Below are 14398 nucleotides of genomic sequence, written 5' to 3' on the forward strand. Positions count from 1 at the left end.
TATCTCTGTAATTAACATACATACCTTGATATCTATCTGTCTCTCTACTAACATGCGTACCTGGTTATCTGTCTCTCTACTAAGCCACGTACCTGGTTCTCTATCTGTCTATCATTATCCGTCTGTCTTTATGGCAACAGGTGTACCTGGTTATCTGTCTATCTCTGTAATTAACATACGTACCTTGATATCTATCTGTCTCTCTCTGTAATTAACATACGTACCTTGATATCTATCTGTCTCTCTACTAACATGCGTACCTGGTTATCTGTCTCTCTACTAAGCCACGTACCTGGTTATCTATCTGTCTATCATTATCCGTCTGTCTCTCTGCCAACAGGTGTACCTGGTTATCTGCCTCTCTACTAACCCACGTACCTGGTTATCTACCTCTCTACTAAGTCACGTACCTGGTTATCTATCTGTCTATCATTATCCGTCTGTCTCTCTGCCAACAGGTGTACCTGGTTACCTGTCTGTAAGAACTTCTTTTCCATATGAACGGACTTCACCTTATACAGTAAGAGTAATTATAACTAGCTACAGTAAGTCTGTATTACTATTCATGATATTCCAAAGCGCGTGGGGTCAACAGAACAAAAGTTCACATTAGGAAAGGAACCAAAGAACTCGACCACTCTTGGAAGCTGGAAGATGGACTTTCCACCATCAACTTTCCCATAGAATCGTGCAAGTTATCCGAAAATATACCTCCCCCCCCCCCCCAGTGGCACAGCGGTATGTCTGATAGCCCGTTGTGTAGCTTTGTGCTTAATTACAAACAAACCGAAAATACAAACCTTAAAGTGATTACACATGATTTTTTAAAGTCACAATCCTATTCCCTGAGATCTCTTCATTTCCAACTATAAAACTGAAAAATAAAAGGAATACCAACTAGAAAAGCGTTCTCCAAGGAGAGGGGAGGACGTGTTATGTATCTTTTTTTGTCTCGATAGAACAAGAAACATCATCAACTCAAACGAAGATCTAGTCAGGATATTTATTTTTTTTATTTAAAAACGACTGACTACATAATGATACATATCTGACTTCTCAGTGAAGATCTTCAGATCGTTAGAGGAATAAGGATCCAGCCTTAACCTACCCCCGAATATATATATATTTATATACATTCTAATCTATTGAATTAAATCTGTCATAAACATTAGACACCTAGTGTTATTATAATTAAACAAACATATATATATATCGCATAATGAATCAAAACAAATGCTTATTAAATTTAATATCATTATGTACTTTAATTACAAAATTCCTTCTAAATTATCTTCACCCAAGTAGAAACAAACACAATAAGAAAAGAAAAAATAAAGAACTTGTAATAAAATAGAGCATCAATTCAGGCGTATAAGAAGATGTTTTAATATTTTGGTGATAAAATAGAGCATCAAACTAGGCGTATATATTTTAATATTTCCACGTAACTTGGATATAATTTACGTAAGTCTGCATCTGTGAACTAAGTGAGTCACTACTCCACTAGGTGGCACCATCACTACCTCTACAAGATGACATCATAATTATTTGTAAGGTAACAGCTTTACTACCCCATCAGATGGTAGTATCATTACCCCCACCAGATGACAGCATCACTACCCCACCAGGAGACAGCTTCACTACCCCAGAAGATGACATCATCATTATCTGTAACGTGAAAGCTTCACTACCACACCAGGTGGCAGTATCACTACTATACCAGGTGACACCATCATAACCCTACCAGATGACACTATCACTATCCCACGATATGACATCATCACAACCACACCAAGTTACACCATCACTATCCCACGATATGACATCATCACAACCACAACAAGTTACACCATCACTACACCACCAGGTAACGTTATCACAATTACACCAGGTTACATCATCACTACCCCACCAGGTAACATTATCACTATCTCACAAAGTAACAGCATCACTACCTCACGATATGACATCATCACAACCACACCAAGTTACATCATCACTACGCCACCTGATAACATCATCACTACCTCACGATATGACATCATCAAAACCAGGTCACACCATTACAACCACACCAAGTTACACCATCACTACCCCACCAGGTAACATTATCACTACCCCACAAGATTACGTCATCAGAACCCCACGATATGACATCATCAAAACTACACCAGGTTACACCATCGCTACCCCACAAAGTAACACCATCATTACCTCACTAGGTGACACCATTACAACCCCACCAGGTGGCATCATGTTTCATGTAAATGATTTACAGTTCACCATTAATCAAGGTTATAAATTATTTATATCCACACAATGATTTACGAAGGAAGCCCAAGTATACTTATTGATTTTAATTGGGAAGTGAATTCACTCTGTGGTGGAGCTCTGAGTGCGTTATAAGAAGGACAGTCAATTCCTTTACATGGATGGCAGGTGATAGGATGCTGTTGGCTCGTCTTCCCTATGATTAGTGGTTCAAAGATAGAGATGGCAGCAAATAGCCTGGTAGCTTTGTCATAAATACAACATTTAAATGTTTACTAAATTATGTTTACAGTTTGTATTCTGGAATATATAACTTTAATTAAAACAAAAACAAACATTTTCTATCATATTTGTTAGATAAAAACAATGTTCCAAACATCAAATTTGTTTTGCCATTTTAGCAATGTAGAATGCTGTGACAAAAATAATGTTGTTTAAAAGAAAAAAAGTTTACGAGGATATTTTACAATTCATCACTCAATTGAAAGTCGGAAACAAATTTCAACTTTTTTGTTGGTTGATCCCGTTTTCTCAAATTTTCAGAAGCTGCAAAATAAATCAAAAGCTTCAGAAGCTGTAAAATAAAACAGATTTTCAGAAGCTTTCAAATAAAATAGAAATTTTTAAAACTTAATATAAAACAACAATCTGCATGTTCTAAGAAGAAAAACTTTGATATGCAATAAATTTTCCCTTGCTCTAACAAAAGTTCTTCTGAAGCTATAAAACATAATAAAATCTGAAAGTTTAAATGAATAATATCTTCAAAATCATTTAACTAAACTAATTGTTTTGAAGGCTGTAAATTAAACAAAATGCTACCAAATAAAGTAGTTTAAAAATACAGTCTTTAAAACTTAATATAAAATAATTCTTCAAAAGTTGAGTAATATCTTCTGAATTTCTAAAGTCTTACTTTATTTGAAAGATGCTGAAGATTTTGTTTCGTGTTAAGAGAGCTTTAACATAAAACAAAAACTTTAGGTGGTGACATATTAAACAATATCGTGAACCTTTCGAATAGAATAAAACATTAGCAGCTTGTCAGTAATATATCTTACGTAAGAGTTGTAGTCTAAAACAAATTCCATAATACATGTAAAAATTAAAATACATAAAGTTGTAAATTAGTTCGCCTATGTAAACCGTAAAACTCAGTCTTCTAAAACTTTTAATTTGATAATGTTCCCAGGAGCTGTTAATAAAATAAGACAAAACGGTTCACGTGAGAAGAAAAATAAATAGAGTCCCTACCTCTATATATTATTATTGTATTAAAATACTGATTGCAAATATAAACCAAATGACAGAAAACATGCGGGCAAGCGTAACGTTATAATAAATTTCGTATTTAATATATTTAGTTAAAACTTTTAGATAGGGATTAAATTAATGCTGCTGTCTTGTTGTTCTCCCTGTGGTCAACAGTTTAAATTAAGGATGGCTATGTCTGATCCTTGTGTTTTAATCTGTTCGTTTATCCCATGTGGGACATAAGTTGACATTCAGGTATGAAATATCAAATATTAGAGGAACTAAATAGATAACACAAATCTCCACCTAACAAGGGAAGCAATAGACACGCACTCAGTACCCAGCGTATAGAAAAAAAAAATTAAGTAATTAGCACATGTTTCCACTGAGCGAGAAGGTTAGAAACGGTGCCATGAAGCACTATCTAACAAAGATAAATGAAACTAAGTGAATAACATATACCGCTCTCTATGACATAAATTGAAATATTTGACTATAAAGATTATGATTGTGTTCATCATGTTTTTATTAATTAAGTATTGATATAACACAAACATCTGAGTTAATTAAAAATGTTTATCTCATTTGGATTTATTATATTGTGTATATCTATAACAAAACAGGCCTAACTGTGAAAGTACCTTCTCAGCTTTATAACGATGTTTATTTCTATATAGAAATAGGCAGGGGTAAAATCCTTCCGGTACTTACCGATACTGAGTAAAGGAAGTTTTGTTTTGTGGCGGTACTAGTACCGGGATTTACTTGAGCTGCTTTGTCGTTTTTTTTTTTAAAAAAAACGAGTCCAATTCATGCAGCCTTAGTTTTCTTTTGAGAATTTCACCCCTAGAAATAGGCCTAACTGTAAAAGTACTTTCTTAGCTATATTTCACATTTTAAAATAGTGACACAGGTCTAGCTGTGAAAATACCTTCTCAGCTTTATTACATTATTTATTTATGTATAAAAATAAGCCTAACTGTAAAAGTACCTTCTCAGCTTTATTGACGCTATGTTTTGCTATAGTGATACAGGTCTAAGTGTGAAAATGTCTTCTAGCTTAATTACATTGTTTAGTTCTATATAGAAATAAGCCTAACTATAAAAGTACCTTCTCGGTTTTATTAACGCTATTTATTTCTATATAGAAATAGACGTAACTGTAGAAGTACTTTTTGAGATTTATTTCACTGTGTTTTTATATATAGAAATAGACCTAACTATAAAAGTACTTTCTTAGCTTTATCACGGTATGTTTTTCTATACGGACATAGGCATAGCTCTGAAAGTACCTTCTCAGCTTTATTATGTTGTTTATTTCTATATAGAAATAGGCCTAACTGTAAAAGTATTTTCTGAGATTTATTACACTGTGTTTTCTATAGTAACGGCCCAGCATGGCCAGGTGGTTAGAACGCTCGACTCGCAATCTGCAGGTCGCGGGTTCGAATCCGTGTCCCACCAAGCATGCTCGCTCTTTCAGCCGTGGGGGCGTTATAAATGTGACGGTCAATCCCACTATTCGTTGGTAAAAGAGTAGCCCAAGAATTGGCGGTGGGTGATGATGACTAGCTGCCTACCCTCTAGTCCTACACTGCTAAATTAGGGACGGCTGGTGCAGATAGCCCTCGTGTAACTTTGCGCGAAATTCAAAACAAACAAACAAACAATTCTATAGTGACATAGGCCTAGCTCTGAAAGTACCTTCTCAGCTTTATTATGTTGTTTATTTCTATATAGCAATAGGACTAACTCTAAAAGTATTTTCTCAGCTTTACTACGCTGTGTTTTTCTATAGTGACAGAGGTCTAGCTGTGAAAGTAGCTTCTCATCTTGAGTAAGTTCTTTATATCTATATAGAAATAGGCCTAACTGTAAAAGTACATCCTCAGCTTTATTAACGCTTTGTTTTTCTATAATGACACAGGCCTAGCTGCGAAAGTACTTTCCCAGCTTTATTAACGCTTTTCATTTCTATATCGAAATAAGCCAAACTGTAAAAATTATTTTTAGTTTTATAAACGCTGTTTTTCTATAGTGACACAGGCCTAGCTGTGAAAGTACCTTCTCAGCTTTATTAACGCTGTTTATGTCTGTATATAAATAGGCCTAACTGTAAAAGTAATTTCTCAGCTTTATTAGGTTGTTTATTTCTATGAACAAATAGGCCTAACTGTAAAAGTACTTTCTCAGCTTTACTACCCTGTGTTTTCTAGAGTGACAGAGATTTAGCTGTGAAAGTAGCTTCTGAGATTTATTATGTTGGTTATTTCTATATAGAAATGGGCCTAACTGAAAAGTACTTTCTCAGCTTTATTACGCACCACGCTGTGTTTTTCTATAGTGACACATGTGTAGCTGTGAAAGTACTTTCTCAGCTTTATTACGTTGCTTATTTCTACATAGAAATAGGCCTAACTCTAAAAGTATTTTCTCAGCTTTACTACGCTATGTTTTCTAGAGTGACAGAGGTTTAGCTGTGAAAGTATCTTTTTCTCAGCTTTATTACGTTGTTTATTTCTATATAGAAATGGGCCTAACTTTAACAGTACTTTCTCAGCTTTATTACGCATTACACTGTTTTTTTTAATAGTGACACAGGTGTAGCTGTGTAAATACTTTCTCAACTTTATCATGTTGCTTATTTCTATATAGAAATAGGCCTAACTCTAAAAGTATTTTCTCAGCTTTACTTCGCTGTGTTTTCTAGAGTGACAGTGGTCTAGCTGTGAAAGCAGCTTCTCGGCTTCAGTTAGTTCTTTATTTCTATATAGAAATGGGCCTAACTGTAAGAATACTTTCTTAGCTTTATTAACATTGTTTTTCTATAGTGACATAGGCCTAGCTGTGAAAATACCTTGTCAGCTTTATTACTATATAGAAATAAGCCTAACTGTAAAAGAACGTTCTTAGCTTTATTACGCTATGTTTTGCTATAGTGTCATAGGCCTAGCTCCGAAAGTACCTTCTCAGCTTTATTATCTTGTTTATTTCTGTACAGAAATAGAACTAACTCTAAACGTACTTACTTAGCTCTATTAAGTTATTATTTCTATATAGAAATGGACCTAACTGTAAAAATACTTTCTTTCTATAGTGACATAGGCCTAGCTGTGAAAGTACCTTCTCAGCTTTAATTACGTTGTTTATATCCATGTAGAAATAGGCCTAACTGTAAATGTACTTTCTCAGTTTTACTATGCTGTGCTTTCTATAGTAACACAGGCCTAGCTGTAAAGTACTTTCTTAGATTTATTACGCTGTGTTTTTCTACAGTGGCACAGGCCTAGCTGTGAAAATACCTTCTCAGCTTTGTTACATAGTTTATTTCTATATAGAAATAAACCTAACTTTGAAAGTACCTTCTCAACTTTATTATGTTATTTATGTCTATATAGAAATAGGCCTAACTGTGAAAGTTCTTTCTTAGCTTTATTAAGTTGTTATTTCTATATAGAATTAGTCCTAATTGCAAAAATACTTTCTTGGCTTTATTAACGCTGTTTATTTTACAGTGACACAGGCCTAGCTGTGAAGGTACCTTCTCAGCTTTATTACATTGTTTAAATATGTATAGAAAAAGGCCTAATTGAAAAATACTTTCTCAGAATTATTACGCTGTGTTTTTCTATAGTGACACAGGCCTAGCTCTGAAAGTAGTTTCTCAGCTTTATTATGCTGTTTATTTCTATATAGAAATAGGACTAACTCTAGATGTACTTTCTCAGCTTTATTACATTGTTTATTTCAAAATAGATATAGGCCTAACTGTGAAAGTACCTTCTCAGCTTCATTACGTTGTTTAAATTTATATAGAAAAAGGCCTAACTGAAAAATACTTTCTCAGCTTTACTATGCTGTGCTTTCTATAGTACCACAGGCCCAGCTGTGAAATTAGTTTCTGAGCTTTAATTACGTTGTTATACCTATGTAGCTGTAAAAGTACTTTCTTAGCTTTATTAGGTTGTTATTTCTATATAAAATTAGGCTTAATTGTAAAAACTTTCTTGGCTTTATTAACGCTGTTTTTCTATAGTGACACAGGTCTACTTGTGAAAGTACTTTCTCAGCTTTATTACATTGTTGAAATCTGTATAGAAAAAGGCCTAATTGAAAAATACTTTCTCAGAATTATTACGCTGTGTTTTTCTATAGTGACACAGGCCTAGCTCTGAAAGTAGTTTCTCAGCTTTATTATGCTGTTTATTTCTATATGGAAATAGGACTACCTCTAGAAGTACTTACTTAGCTTTATTACATTATTTCTATATAGAAATAGGCCTAACTGTAAAAATATTTTCTCAGCTTTATTACATTGTTTATTTCAAAATAGATATAGGCCTAACTGTGAAAGTTCTTTCTTAGCTTTATTAAGTTGTTATTTCTATATAGAATTAGTCCTAATTGCAAAAATACTTTCTTGGCTTTATTAACGCTGTTTATTTTACAGTGACACAGGCCTAGCTCTGAAGGTACCTTCTTAGCTTTATTACATTGTTTAAATATGTATAGAAAAAGGGCTAATTGAAAAATACTTTCTCAGAATTATTACGCTGTGTTTTTCTATAGTGACACAGGCCTAGCTCTGAAAGTAGTTTCTCAGCTTTATTATGCTGTTTATTTCTATATAGAAATAGGACTAACTCTAGAAGTACTTACTTAGCTTTGTTACATTATTTATATATAGAAATAGGCCTAACTGTAAAAATACTTTCTCAGCTTTATTACATTGTTTATTTCAAAATAGATATAGGCCTAACTGTGAAAGTTCTTTCTTAGCTTTATTAAGCTGTGTTTTGCTATAGTGACACAGGTCTAGCTGTGAAAGTTCCTTCTCAGCTTTATTACGTTGTTTAAATTTATATAGAAAAAGGCCTAACTGAAAAATACTTTCTCAGCTTTACTATGCTGTGCTTTCTATAGTACCACAGGCCCAGCTGTGAAATTAGTTTCTGAGCTTTAATTACGTTGTTATACCTATGTAGCTGTAAAAGTACTTTCTTAGCTTTATTAAGTTGTTATTTCTATATAAAATTAGGCTTAATTGTAAAAACTTTCTTGGCTTTATTAACGCTGTTTTTCTATAGTGACACAGGTCTACTTGTGAAAGTACTTTCTCAGCTTTATTACATTGTTTATTTCAAAATAGAAATAGACCTAACTGTGATAAGTTCTTTCTTAGTTTTATTAAGCTGTGTTTTCCTATAGTGACACGGGCATAGCTTTGAAAGTACCTTCTCAGTACGGATTTCTGCTTCCTGAAGATTCAAGTCAACTTTTCCTGGTCTTTTGATTAAAATGTCGAAATGGATAACAAAAGAAAGTTCCACCTCTTTCAAAATAACAATTTAATCATTGAATAGGGCTATCTGCAAAAGCACTTTCTCAGCTTTGTTATGTATTTCTATAGAGAAACAGGCCTAGTTGTGAAAGTACCTTCTCATGGCAAGAATTGTTCAGAAACTCCGGAGTCAGTGATCGACGAACTCCTGGCAAAGACACGGGTTCAAGTGTTGTGATACGGGTGACTTTAGTGGTGGAAGTCCTGGCGACTCGTGTAACCTTATGAGCAGGAGCAAATAGACCAAAGTCGTTCTTGCAGCTGAAGTATCTGAAAATAAAAGGGAAATGCCAAATTGAAAGAAAAAAAAGGTGAATACAAACCATCGAGGTCCAATTGTACTCCATTGACTTTTTAAACATATATTTCTAAATTCTTTAGGCACCAGACTTTATTGATTACCGAGTTCTTTATAAAATGAGTCACTGAAAGAAATGTAAACATGAATTCCTTGAGAGTCCTTTATGCAGTTTACATAAAACAAAAAAAAACGAGTGATTTATTTTACTTAATTGTTTTGGCGAGTTCTATACATTGTGTGTTCTAACATAGAACAATACAACATGTAGATCCCTAAGAAAACTGTATAAAAACAAATAGGTAATATGTGGGTTAAAGTAGGTAATAACTTGTGACGGTTAATATTCGAAAAACCGTTTAGTCAAAATTATTTTTTATCGATGTTTCGCCTGTTTGATTACATACAAAATCGCTCAAATCTTCGGAACAATAGTATCATCTAGACTATCATGTCTTGTCAAATAATAAATATAATATTTATTACGTAGACTCATCACGTCGTATTAAACATCAAATATAATCTTATATTCAACAATCCACTACTTAACGATTATTTTAGAGGTGAAAATTTGGCTTTATTTTGCTTTTGTTTGTTGTTGTTGATTTTTCAAGGTACATTTAATTACACGACGTTTAATAACATAGGAAATGGTGAGCAGATTCATTAAAACACAACAGCAACAGTTATGGTGTTGAATTAAGTACGTCAAGGGTATTGAAGCGGAAAAGTGACCTTTTCTATCTGGTTGTGACCAACAGTTTCCTAATAATGTTCGGTTTCCGTTTTACACTGTTCCACGCGCTATCCTGTAATGCGATGATAGACGGGATGGGGGAGTAGAGGGGAGGGGTACTAACATACAAACAATCTTAGCACTAGATACATGATACATTAATTACCCAGAGTAACCATTGCGGTTACTTTTATCCAGCGCCAACTTGTCTTCGTTTTAGACAAAAGGGAAAGTGTTACAAAGGGTAAAACTTTGTTTAACTTATATCTTCAGAAAACTGTTTTGTTTTTTTTTAATTTAAATGAACTTCAAGCAATGGCCGAATAGACGTACTTCAGTAATCCATTGAAATGCTGGGGACAGAAATTGTAAATATAAATATGTTGACTGGTTTGCCAACCAAGAAAAATCTGGCGACAAACACTGTAAATATAAATATGTTAACTGGTTTGCCAACCCAAAATATGTTGACTGGTTTATCCACTTCAAACCGTGTTTCGAAAGGCTTCAAATTTTTGTTTTATTTTCAAGTTCCCTTTTCAAACCAGCGACTTTACTTAGAGAGACTTATTTAAGAACGAAATATATATATATTCGATTTTCACTGAAATTTTTCTTGCAAATTACTGTTTTAATTTCTGACTGTCAATTTTATATAGCACCTAGGCCTGTCCAAAGCTGACAGTGTGTAGTGTGTTCATAGCTCGTCTCGAGTTCCGGATCCTCGATACCCAGCCCAACAAGCTAACTACTAGTCATGCCAGCCCATATCTTTAAGAAAAACCAAAACATATAATGTAAGGAATATAGAAAACCTGTTTACCAATGAAACTGATCTTAAAGTGCATTCAAATTAGGCTTTGAGAGTAGAGTAAAAACTTACAATTTTTGGCTCACTAAAAGATGTCTGAATAATATTGTTGGGGAAAAAATGACAAAGACTGAACAAAATGGACAATGTTGTTGAAACAGAATGACAAGGACTGAACAAAATGAACAATATTGTTGAAACAGAATAAGGACTGAAATCCGCCCCCGTATGTTCACAGTTGGGGTATTCAGGCTAGAAATTCAAGAAGAACATGCACCTCAAACTCAAGAGATTTCCAAGATTCTGGTAATACTAGGTCATGGAAAACCTGAATGTGTGTAACGTGTATACAGATGTACGCACTAGAATACTTACTGGTATGAAAACCTTTAAACAAAGCTTATCATAACACTAGGAAATCATAAAATAGGATGAATCACAAATAAGAAAACCGATAATCTGGCCTTTTCGGGTTTAAGGAATTTACCCCTAAGAAGGAAGATCTAACTTCCGAAAGACCTCCAGTGACTCAGCGGTAAGCCTGTAAGCTTATAATGCTAAAAATCGGGTTTCGATATCAGTGGCGGGCATAGCACAGATAGCCCATTGTATATATTTGCGCAACAAACAAATCTACCGAAAATGATCGGGCTGAAGGAATTTACCACTGGGAAGGAAGGTGTATTTACTTGGTTTCTCTTTCCGTAAACAGAGCTAAGAGAGCTTTAAATAAATTTAAAACATGAAGATGTACTATCCCTGCAACGGGGAGGTATTTTGTGAAATAATGTTTTTTTCCATTCTTTTAAATATGTGTTTAAAGTTACATCAAAAATGTAGAGAAAAAATAAACGTTGAATCGTAAATCTGTCTAATTCAGTATTCACAGTCTCGACTAACCATGCATTATTTGTTTGTTCATTCTTAACCCAAACGACCTAGTGGTTCGCGTGCCCAGACTATGAATATAACAGTTCATGATTCGCGTCCTATTATTGCAAAAATGCACTCCACACTTTTTGGGGCCGTGCTGAGTGCGCTATAAGAGTGACAGTTAAATTTCACTATTCCGTAAGACATTAGTGGCTCAAGAGTTGATAGTGGGTTCTGTTGACTAGTTGCCTTTTCTCTACAGTCTATCGGTTAAAAATGAGGGACAACTATACATAGATAGTCTTTGTGCAGCTTCGCAAGAAAATTATAAAAAAATAGCAAGAAAACTTAAACAAATGGCAAACGTGGCCTAACTTTCTACGTATACATTTTATGTGTGTACAACACTGAATACCACGTGCAGAAATACAACTTTGGGGGTGTTTACTTGGCACGCTCAGAAGTAGCGTGGTTACATTTTGGGTGTTAGCAGAAAAAATAAAAAACTTGTAGAACAACAACAACATCAGAACTTTAAGAATTCCCCAGTAAGGAGAAGGTGAGAAAACAAGTTGCTCCACCCTTGTGACCTTGGACATTCCATTTTGTTCAAGATTAATTTTCTAAATTCGAATTTTTGCTGCAGATATACCATATAAGGAAGTAACGCCACCTGGAAATAAGAGCTTACTATATAGTCAGTAAACACTTTTCTATAAATGTGATGGTTTCATTTCTGAAAGTCACATGCAAATAGTTATGTATATAGATTTTAGATTACATTGGTTTGTACATAATTACACATCATTTTGTAAATTTAACAATAGTTTAAGCGAATAATCTTATTTTGGGTATAATATCTCTTTACATTAACAAGAAAAACCTCTCGTAGTGGATTTAGTAAAAGTGTTGTCTCTTTGTTTGGTGAATTTTGTATAAAGATATTCTAGGCCTATCTACGTTAGTCGACCCTCATTTAGCAGATGTGGACTAGAGGAAGGCAACTAGTCAAAACAACACATAATCAACTATTGGGCTACTATAATCGAATAGTAGGAATAACTGTCACATTATAATCCCTCAACCTGAAAGGCCAAGCATATTTGGTGATGGGTTTCGAACACGCCAACCGCTGTTATGAGCCAAGCGCCCTAACCACCAGACCATGCCTGTCAGTTGGATAAGTTCTTCCTCATATTAAAATTACATACTAAATTACTAACTTAACAATTTTTTTTTCAAATAACAGATTTTAATGAACATAAATCTTAGTGTTTTTGCAAAATATTTAACATGCTGTTTCTAGCTTGAATTTCTATGAATTTATATAAAAAAGTATTTTGTAACATCTACTATTTTAATCTGCACACATATACAATTATTATTGTTATTTATACACCCATTATTACTGATATACAATATAATATTATTTTGATTTATAATCGTACCCCGGTGGGACAACGATCAGTGTACGGACTTTTAACGCTAAAATCCGGTGTTCGATTTCTTACTGTGGACACAGCAGAAGCCCAATGTGGCTTTGCTATAAAATAAACAATTCATTTATAATCATTTTATATATCTTATTTAAAATATATATATCTTATTCCTATTATATTAATAGATTATTTGTTTTTAAAAAAATTCTACTTATTGCAAGTCATTTGTAATTTGAAATGTTAGTTCTTCTATATTAATAGAGCTAATTTTTATGTTGTATCATCAGCAAATATTGTACTTTTCCAACTTGAATTCATATCACCTAAATAATTGATGTATATTATAAAAATGGGTCTAATTATAGAACCGTATAGGGGCTAGCAACTCCACCCCGATAACGATCTGCTACAGAAACTGCAACAACGCTTCCGTCGGCGAAGTGTTGTTGTAGCCCTATGTTCCACTAGGAACGACAGGAACAAAGATAGGACACCATACTTATTATATTCACATCACCGAAGCTAGTTTTTATTTTGACATTCTGAGTTCATTTATATAATAAGCTTTAAACTATTTCAATGCGATGTATTTTATCCCTAGAATTTTTAATTTATCTAATAATATTTGATATGATACTATATTGAATGCCTTCTCTAAATCCAAAAATATACTCAGTGTTTTTCTGTCATTATCTAAAGACTCATAAATATTTTTTTTATAAATTTTTAGAGTGGCTCTTCAGTATTTAATTCTTCTTTACACCTATACTGGTTTGTGGTGAAAAAAATTAAGTATATTATAAAATCTTGTTAACTTGCTTTTTGTTATTTTTCTAATGTTTTAGAAAATACTAATAACAACGAAATATATCGATAATTTACATAATTATTCCTTTATTGTATATCGGAATTACTATAGCTTTTTTTGTCTCCTCTGTAAAATTCCTGTTCTAATTAGATAAGTAATAAATATAAACCATCGGTGCTATGACATAATGTATATACTTTGTTTATTATACTTACTGAAATTCCATCATGCCCTGCACTTTCTAATTTTTTTCCAATTTTCTAAGACTCATAATTATACTTTCCATTTCCTCGTTAAATGTTGGAAATAAACAGATGGAATTGTTATATCTCTTTATATTACATGTTTTACATGGTTCATCATCAATATGTTTTATAATTATTCTGCTACATTTATAAAATAGTTATTAAATTCTTTTCCGAAATTACTTCAGTATCATTTCCTCTGTCATCATCTACGCTATCAGATAATATAATTTCCTTATTTGCTATATCAGTTAGCCTATTAACAAAATGTCATTGCTATTTTAAATCCCCTTACATTTTAAAAATTCATTTTTATATGCTT

The 14398-nt window shown here is 33.3% G+C and overlaps 1 long non-coding RNA gene across 1 annotated transcript; it reads right to left on the minus strand.

The window, feature by feature from the left end:
- Positions 1-989: 989 nt before the first annotated feature.
- On the minus strand, positions 990-9166 carry LOC106477628. The gene is made up of 2 exons (XR_002609556.1): positions 8962-9166; positions 990-2817 (listed from the first exon to the last, which is right to left on the minus strand). It is a non-coding gene; the product is annotated as an uncharacterized LOC106477628 (long non-coding RNA).
- Between the last annotated feature and the right edge of the window lie 5232 nt (positions 9167-14398).

This window comes from Limulus polyphemus, unplaced genomic scaffold (genome assembly GCF_000517525.1).
Source record: "Limulus polyphemus unplaced genomic scaffold, Limulus_polyphemus-2.1.2 Scaffold76753, whole genome shotgun sequence".
Lineage (NCBI taxonomy): Eukaryota > Metazoa > Arthropoda > Merostomata > Xiphosura > Limulidae > Limulus > Limulus polyphemus.